Source organism: Bidens hawaiensis, unplaced genomic scaffold, assembly GCF_021521415.1.
Source record: "Bidens hawaiensis isolate Kalapana, Puna unplaced genomic scaffold, B.hawaiensis_p1.1 tig00022002_1, whole genome shotgun sequence".
Lineage (NCBI taxonomy): Eukaryota > Viridiplantae > Streptophyta > Magnoliopsida > Asterales > Asteraceae > Bidens > Bidens hawaiensis.
This window is the reverse complement of record NW_027493409.1, coordinates 65,467-74,288: the sequence shown is the minus strand read 5'-3', so window position 1 is coordinate 74,288 and position 8,822 is coordinate 65,467. Positions and strand designations below refer to the sequence as shown.

At 33.5% G+C, this 8,822-nt stretch overlaps 1 pseudogene across 1 annotated transcript; it reads left to right on the top strand.

The window, feature by feature from the left end:
• The first annotated feature begins 238 nt into the window (after positions 1 to 238).
• On the top strand, positions 239 to 7,618 carry LOC143564404 (putative pectin methyltransferase QUA2; annotated as a pseudogene). The gene is made up of 9 exons (XR_013140864.1): positions 239 to 365; positions 1,300 to 1,806; positions 1,887 to 2,021; positions 3,349 to 3,589; positions 3,672 to 3,897; positions 4,409 to 4,584; positions 5,571 to 5,874; positions 5,960 to 6,098; positions 7,072 to 7,618. The product of XR_013140864.1 is annotated as a putative pectin methyltransferase QUA2 (transcript).
• Positions 7,619 to 8,822: the final 1,204 nt, after the last annotated feature.

The window sequence follows — 8,822 nt, the reverse complement described above, 5'->3', positions numbered from 1 at the left end:
ATTAACGCGTGATCAATGTGATGAGAGAGAAAGTAGAGTGAGAGAGTAAGAGATAATTTAATTTCCGCGTTTAATTTCATTTCATATCTATATATATCTATCAAATTTCATACATATACATACAAATATATGCTATATATATTTATACAACTCTCTCTCCCCCTCTCTCTGTCTATCTATCTCTTTCTTAGGATATAGTTAAAGTGAGTACTGAGTAGCATTCACTATCAACCTTATTATTATTATTATTATTATTATTATTATTATTATTATTGTTATTATTATTATTCATTCATTCATGGAAGATTGCAGAATTACTGCCTGAAGCTTTGTAATTTGCTTCAATTTTTTGCATCTAATTAAAGGTAACAGCTTTTTATTTTTATTATTATTATTATTATTATTTTATCATCTAATTCATCTGTTTATTGTTGTTTTTTCTTGATTTTTATGGATTCACTTTCATGTATATGGTATTTATTGCATATGATGTTAACTTATTTATCATCTTCATAAAACTGAATTATACTTTATTATCACTAATTTCAACTCAACCACTTATATGTTTGATGGATCTGTTGCAAACACACACATAAACAAACTGCAGAAAAGTTAAGAACATGAGGATTTACGTGGTTCGGTCTCAGGGCCGGCCCCGAGGATTTAAATACCTCGGAAGAGCCGCGTAGGGCCTAACGAGTTGTTTGATTTTTATTATTTTGGTTTTTATATTTAGTTTGGGCCCAATAGCGTAAATGTATACAGATAATAAAAAGTTTTTTTGTCAAATATATTTAAGATGATTAAGATCCATACCTATTTTATAAAAAAAATTAAAATATATATATATATAAAAATTTGGCCCTCGAAAACTATGGCCACCCTTGTTCGGTCTAAGCTGACCTACGTCCACTAACTGCAAGCAGGATATAATATATACTGCTCTATGCTCTCGTGATAAGAGATTACAAGTACAATATGCGTTTAAATAGAACTAGTGTTACAAAACTTAGTCAACAAGAAAACATAAATAAGTTCTAGTAAAGAGATATACAGCCGGTCCAAAACCTCCCGTGTCTTCAATCTTTGTTAACCCAATAATGTGTCTTCAACTAAACAAGCCCAAAACCGAGGCCCAAGGCTCCACAAACCCAACAGGATCTAGTTGACTGATTACATGAACAGATCTTGCATTTGAGCATATTTAGTTATTTGAAACTGTATTTTAAATGTTTGTTTTGAAAGATTTTGTGAAATTGTAGTGTTTATGTGACATTATTATGTGATTTATGAATGTAGGAGAATGTCAAGGTCACTGCATAGAGGTTTTATTGTTCCTGATCAGTTCAGCCCTGTATCTTCAAGAAACCGATATAAATTAACTTTATTGTTACTTAAGTTGAGTTTATTTGTTATTGTAATTCTTGCACTCACGGGGTCGTTATGGTGGACGATATCACTCACAATTGGTTCTAGAAACCACGCATTTCGTGGATACAGACGGCCTCAAGAACAGCTGGTTTCAGATTTATGGGATATCGGTGAACTCTCACTTGGTGGTTCTAAAATAAAGGAAACAGAATTTTGTTCCGTTGAGTTTGAAAATTACGTACCTTGTTTCAACATAAGTGAAAATCTTGAATCGGGTCGCCATTGCGGGCCCACATCAAGACAGAGTTGCTTAGTTTTTGCTCCTTCTGGATACAAGGTTCCACATAGATGGCCTACCGGAAGAGATGTTATTTGGATCGATAATGTTAAAATTAACGCACAGGAGGTACTTTCATCCGGAAGTTTGACAAAAAGGTGTGTTTTTTAAAAGCAATATGAATGCAAATTATTAAATCTGTTTCTTATTATGTGTTGTTTCATTGATGTTGATGCAGGATGATGTTGTTAGATGATGACCAGATTTCATTTAGTTTTGCATCTTCTATGGTTGATGATAGTATTGAAGACTATTCACATCAGATTGCAGAAATGATTGGTTTAAGAATGAATCTTACTTTCTACAAGCTGGAGTAAGTGAAAAATACCTTCTTGAAATCGTAGTGAATTAATTTATAATACAAACTTGTTTTTATATCTTATATGGCTTTACACATACATTATAATAATTTAGGGTGTCCAATTATCAAAAGTTCAAAACAACTTAGAGGCTATACAAGTATCAAACTTGTTTGTATGCCAATTCCTGCAAAAATAAAAAAATATGCCGGATATTTGTAAAATGACAAAATGCTCATAATTTAAAGCTTATTACTGCTAAAGGTGTAGAATGACAAAAATACCCCTGAATCTACTCAAATATGTTTTGTGAAGCCATCAAAAGTTGACTCTTTTGAGTAGATTCAGGGGATTTTTGTCATTTTTTAGCTTTGGATATGATGAACACTATAGTTACAAAGCATTTTTTTCAATTAACATATTATAACTAGTTTATAGGCTAGAAAAATGTTAAATTGTTTATATGCCGATTCCTGCAAAACAAAAATGAAAAAAAAAGAAGAAAAAAATGCCCGAACATTGAAAAATGATAAAAAAAAAAATAAATGCTCCTGAATCTAAATCTTATTGCCCCTAAAGTTGTAAAATAACAAAATATCCCTGAATCTACTCATATGTTTTGGAAGTCCATCAAAAAGTAGATTCTTTTGAGGTAGATTCAGGGGCATTTTTGTCAATTTACATGTTTCTGGCAAGTTTTTGTCAAACCACATTGTGACATGGGTGGCCTCTAAAACTGTTTAATTGTTAGGTGACCCTTAATTAAAACATTTTTGATCACTTTGCTTGTATGAATTGTAAGATGACAAAGTGCTCAAAAGTTTAAAGCTTATCACTTCTAACATTGTAAAAAGACAAAAACACCCCTGAATTTACTAAAATGTGTTTTTGCGATCCATCATAAGTTAATTATTTTGAGTAGATTTAGGGGCATTTTTGTCATTTTTAAAACTATGTATTTGACATGAGCTATAATTCTAAGATTTTTCTGGCAAGTTTTTGTCAAAGCACATTTCTACATGTATGGCCTCTAAAACTGTTTGATTGTTAGTTGACCTTAATTAACAAATACTTTGATTACTTGTGTGAATTGTAAACTGACAAAATGCTCACAAATTTGTAGTTTATCACTTCTAACGTTGTAAAAAGACAAAAGTACCCCTGAGTTTACTCAAATAGGTTTTGGTGATTCATTAAAAAACTTGATCCATTTGAGTAAATTCAGGGGGCAGTTTTGTCATTTCTACTACTTTGGATATGATGAGCTATGATTCTAAGACATTCTTGATAAATTTATGTTTTTAACATTCTTTGCTTACAAGTTATAATTTTTTTTAACAGGTGAGAACAGTATTGGATATAGGTTGTGGTTTTGGTAGCTTAGGAGCACATTTGTTTCAAAGTCAACTATTGACTATGTGTATAGCAAATTATGAGTCTTCAGGGAGTCAAGTGGAAATAACTCTTGAAAGAGGTCTTCCTGCAATGGTTGCTTCTTTTACTGCAAAAAAGTTACCGTTCCCGTCACTTTCTTTTGACATGGTTCATAGTGCGTCGGATGGGATTGTTTGGAATCACAAAGGTACAGTTTTAGTTACCTAAATTCTCAATTACCATTTTACTGCAAAAACTCCATTATCTTTCTTTTTTGTGGAATGTTACAGATGGTATACATTTGATAGAAGTCGACCGAGTTCTTAGGCCTGGTGGATACTTTGTTTGGACCTCATTGGTTGCAAACACATGGGCTTCCGTTCGAAACAAAGAAAATTCAAAAATAGGGGATTTTGTGTTTAATTTTGCAAAAGATCTCTGCTGGGATTTATTATCACAACAAGACAAAACCATTGTTTGGAAGAAACCTAGTAATAAAGATTGTTATGCTTCCAGGTAACACCACATCCATACATAAAAAGTGATACGTTAAATATTCAAAATAAAAACGAAAACGTTCTATTAATTAACAAATATACATTTTTAAACGAGTGATATTTATCTTGTTGTGAATAAAGGCGTACACTAGCCGAGCTTGAGCTTGACCCGGCTCGAGCTCGGCTTGTTTATTAATTATTTGTTAATTTATATTCATTTTTAATTAATTCATATACATGAGTAACATGACATAATATATGTTATTGAGTTACTTTTATCATAGTTTTATATATAGCAATTATTATATATATATATAGATATTAAATATTTAAATAATAGGCTCGTGAGCCAGCTCAAGCACGATAACTAAAGCTTGTGCTCAGGCTCGTTTATCAAACAAGCTTATTTTTAGGCCCGAGCACGTTTAAGCTTGGCTCGATTCGAGCTTTTAGTGATACGATGTCGATCAGCACACGAGCAGGTTGGCTCGTTTACACCCTTAGTTGTGAACTATTGGTTTATTTAATAGGAACCGTGGATCTGGTCCTTCGGTCTGCAAAGTGGGCCGTGATGTTGAATCACCATATTATCACCCACTAGAACCATGCATTGGAGGAACACACAGTCGCCGGTGGATTCCTATTGAAAAAAGACCAAAATGGCCCTCTAGAGCCACATTAAGCTCCAAGGAACTCGCGGTTCATGGTAAAAGTTTCTTACGCCCTGCTTGCGGTGCGCGCATATAATGTATATATGTGTGAACCCTCGGGTGGGCAAAAGTAAAAGTGCACTAATTTTGACGTTATTTTACTAATCTCGTGAAAATAACGTTAAAAGTGGCGGAAGGTTAATCAGGCATCATGTGGTGGCGTTGATAGCCGAAAGACAAGGGCACATGCATCAATCAGCCGGTGTCCCTGATGATTGAGTGCTATGTGCCTTATGTCCAAGGCTTGATGCAAAACTACTATCGAGCCGGGGGTCTCACCGGAAGCAGCCTCTCTATCCCTATGGGATAGAGGTAAGACTGTCTACATCTTACCCTCCTCAGACCCTACCATAGCATTGCTATTGGTGGGATATACTGAGTACGATGATGATGATGATGATGATGATGATAGCTTTGAATACTTTTATATGCATCTGAGGCTAATTGTATCAAAAAGTGACCAACTTTGGTCTGATTCTGTTTATAACAATCAACTTTATTTGGCAAGAAAAAAAAAGTCAAATTGGTCAAAAGTCACCAATGGTCAACATCATCAAAATATAAAAAGTGACCTACTTTGGTTTGATTTATGTTTTTAACCATCAACTTAATTTGGTAAAAAATAAGTCAACGTAGTCAAAAGTCACCAACTTTGGTCAATACGGTCAGCTGGTCAAGTCAACATGGTTATAATAAAAGAGTTACTAACTTTGTTCTGGTTTCTGTTTAACAATCAACTTAATTTGGCAAGAAAAAAAAAGTCAACTTGGTAAACGCGGTCAAATGTCAACATAGTCGAAATAAAAAAGTGACCAAAATGTTAGTCATGTATTATAAAAAGTCACCGACACAACCGCTGCTACATCATAAATTGCAGATTTTGAAGTTGGTTACTTTATGTCAAGTCCTTTAAAATTTTAATGATTTTATTTAAACCTAAGAATAATCTGGTTGTTACTATTATCATTATAATTATTACCAGGTGTACTTTTTGATGAACTTATTGAAGACAATCTAAACTGGAAATCGGCAGTCAGAAACTATTGGTCTCTACTCTCCTCAGCTATATTTTCAGACCACCCAAAACGACCCGGAATCGAGGACCCGGTCCCACCTTATAACATGATGAGAAATGTGTTGGACATGAATGCTCATTTTGGCGGGTTTAATTCCGCCTTATTAGAAGCTGGGAAATCTGTATGGGTCATGAATGTGGTCCCCACCGGTGGGCCCAACAACCTTCCCCTTATCTTTGACCGAGGCTTTCTTGGCGTGTTACATGATTGGTATGTATATGTATTAAAAGGACGTTATTATTGTAATCATAATGAAAGGTTTGGTCATTCTAAAAAGACGAACCTGGCATTGTAGGTGTGAAGCGTTTCCGACGTATCCAAGAACTTATGATTTGGTTCATGCCGAAGGATTTTTATCACTAGAAACCGCAAAGAAACGTCGTTGCAGTATGCTAGATATATTCTTTGAGATTGATCGGTTACTCCGCCCCGAGGTATTTTAAAATGTAAATATTTAGTAACACTATTAAACAAAATAAAATATTAAAAGTTGTGAATAATTCAAAGGCAAACCCTTAAATGATGGATTTTCGAGGCTCTTTTATCACTTATAGGCCTGTAAACGAACTGAATGCCAGTGAACTATTTGTAAACCGTTTGGCAGGAGGGGAGCGGAGGTGGGGTTGGGTTGTGTTTTTTATTAATTAAAATACTTTTAATTAGATTGGTAAAGTGACTAATTTACCCTCATGTGCAAGGCACATGATATGACTTAACCAGAAAAACTAACTGGGCTAGTGCCAAAGGACAAATGGTGTTAGATTATTAAACGTAAAGGATAAAACATATCAATTTTGAAGATAAAGGATAACGAGTGAAATTTGATACAAACATAAAGGACAATTTCTGTAATTCTGTCTTTGTTTACATTCACTTATGTTTGCTAGTTTATGTTTGTTCAAGTTTGTTCGTTTACCTTCGTTAATACGTTCAATTAAGTGTTACAGGTCAATTACAATTAGTCAATTACTCCAATTTTAATAACCTTTTAGGCCCAACACATTATTTTTCACATTTATTTTTAATTGTTTTTAACTCAGTAATATTCGTTCATCTTTTTTTCAGTTATTTTCGTTCATTGGTTTTCAGTTATGTTTGTTTGTTAACGTTCATGAACTGTCCGTTTATATTGGTAAAGAACGAACACGGGCATAAACATATTCATTTTCTTAATGAGTGAATATAAACAAGGAAACCACATTGTTTTAGTGTTCGTGCTCGATCGTTTGTCCGGTTAAAGTCAAACGAACAGAACAAGAACATGCTCCATTCATTTTTGTTGCAGGCCTGATGCATGTTCTTGTATGAATAGGTTAATTGAGTTTTTTTTTTTGGTTCATATGTAAATTTATATAATTGATGAATTTTTTTATTAAGATTTTTTGTAAAAAAAAGAAATTGTTGTAGGGTTGGGTGATACTACGCGACACATCATCTCTAATTGAAGCAGCAAGAACAATTACTGCAAGATTAAAATGGGAGGCGGGCGTTGTAGAAATCGAGAGCAATATTGATGAGAAACTGTTGGTATGTCAAAAACCATTGATAAGAAGGCGGTCAAGCCCGTTTTAAAAGAAGTCAATATTCGGTTGAGACAACTATACAGTTGAGCAGTAGATGTTTTACAAGAGCAAAAAACCTGTGGGAGCCTGGCAAACGTGGGGCGAATGTAATTACATGACCATTTATAGTCGGAAGAGCATTGTATTCATTCTTTTTCTTTTATTAGATCGGTTTGTGTTAGTTATAAAGTATACAAAACAGGCGATGAATTTAATGTTAAAATTAATGATAATATACAAAGTTTTGGATGATGAAGGAAAGTATTGTGGTTGTGTTTTATGTTGGTGACAAATAAAAATTTTTTTAAACAAAATTACGAATATTATATTCTTTAATAGGTGATAGGTGTCTCACAATGTATGAAAAAGTTGCTGTGGTGTAGTGGTTATCACGTTTGCTTTACACGAAAAAGGTCTCCGGTTCGATACTGGGCAGCAGCATTAGTATTATTTTCTCTATTTTTAGATTATATTTGCCCAGCATTTATTTTTCTAGAATGATTCTAGTAGCTTAAAGATAGCAGAGAATTCGTGCTATGATATGTTTTTTTATCTCTTGTTTATTTATCAACTTTTTTCTAGAATAGTTAACATACACATCTTCTAAATCTACTTTTAAATTCACATTAATGTTCATCATGAGACTAGAAAGCTCAATCGTTTGAGGAGAATCATCTTTACTACACACTTTGATATCGCTAAGTTACAAGCTCTTTGGTTTTGTATTAGCTATCAGTGCCAACCATGTTGTATTTTTATATATAAAAATCATGTTATGTACTTTGATACCGAAGCTATAACTACACGTGAAGGTACAATGGTCAATTGTGTGGTATTAGTGACGTTACACCATATGTATTTGTGTAATATGTCCTCTGAAGTACAAGAACTACACTGTGTGTTCGTGTATGCCCTCTGAAGTACATAGTTAATCATGTATGTTAGGTTCTATAATAACCATTTTTGGCACAACACGTTAACAAGGCTTGGCCATGAAATTAAATTAGTATGTATATGAGTTAATTGGGTTTGGGTCATATACTGATCGACACATTAATAACACGATCAAGGGTGTCAAAACATGTTCGACCCGCCTAACCCTTTTATGACCACAAAATACAAGTTTAAGTGATCATGTTAAATGGGCTAACATGTCGACGTCTGTGGTGCACATTGATGTCCGTGCTTAGATCATATCTCTAATGTTTGTTATTTTTAAGAATTGTTTAGCTTACGTAAGGGAGAAGATGTGCCTAACTTGGGGGGAGAGATCAGAAGATACGTTTTTTAGAGTCGAGTTTAGATTTATTCGAACTGATGATTACCAAACTCTTAAAGTTGGACACTATTGATCTTGTTGCTTCTAATCTTAAAGTTGTTGATAAGGAAACCATATATTAGTAAAAAAGATTACCATCAACAAGAACAAATGTTAATGTAATAATTTGATATTTAGGGCAACTTGTTACCACTCAGGTGGAGATAAAACTTGAGTCGACACGGATTCGGTAATAAAAAAAACAAAACGTTCGTTACGAATATAGAAGAAAAAAACAAAAAGAAATTTCGATTGATAAAACTCAGACGTTAAAAGAG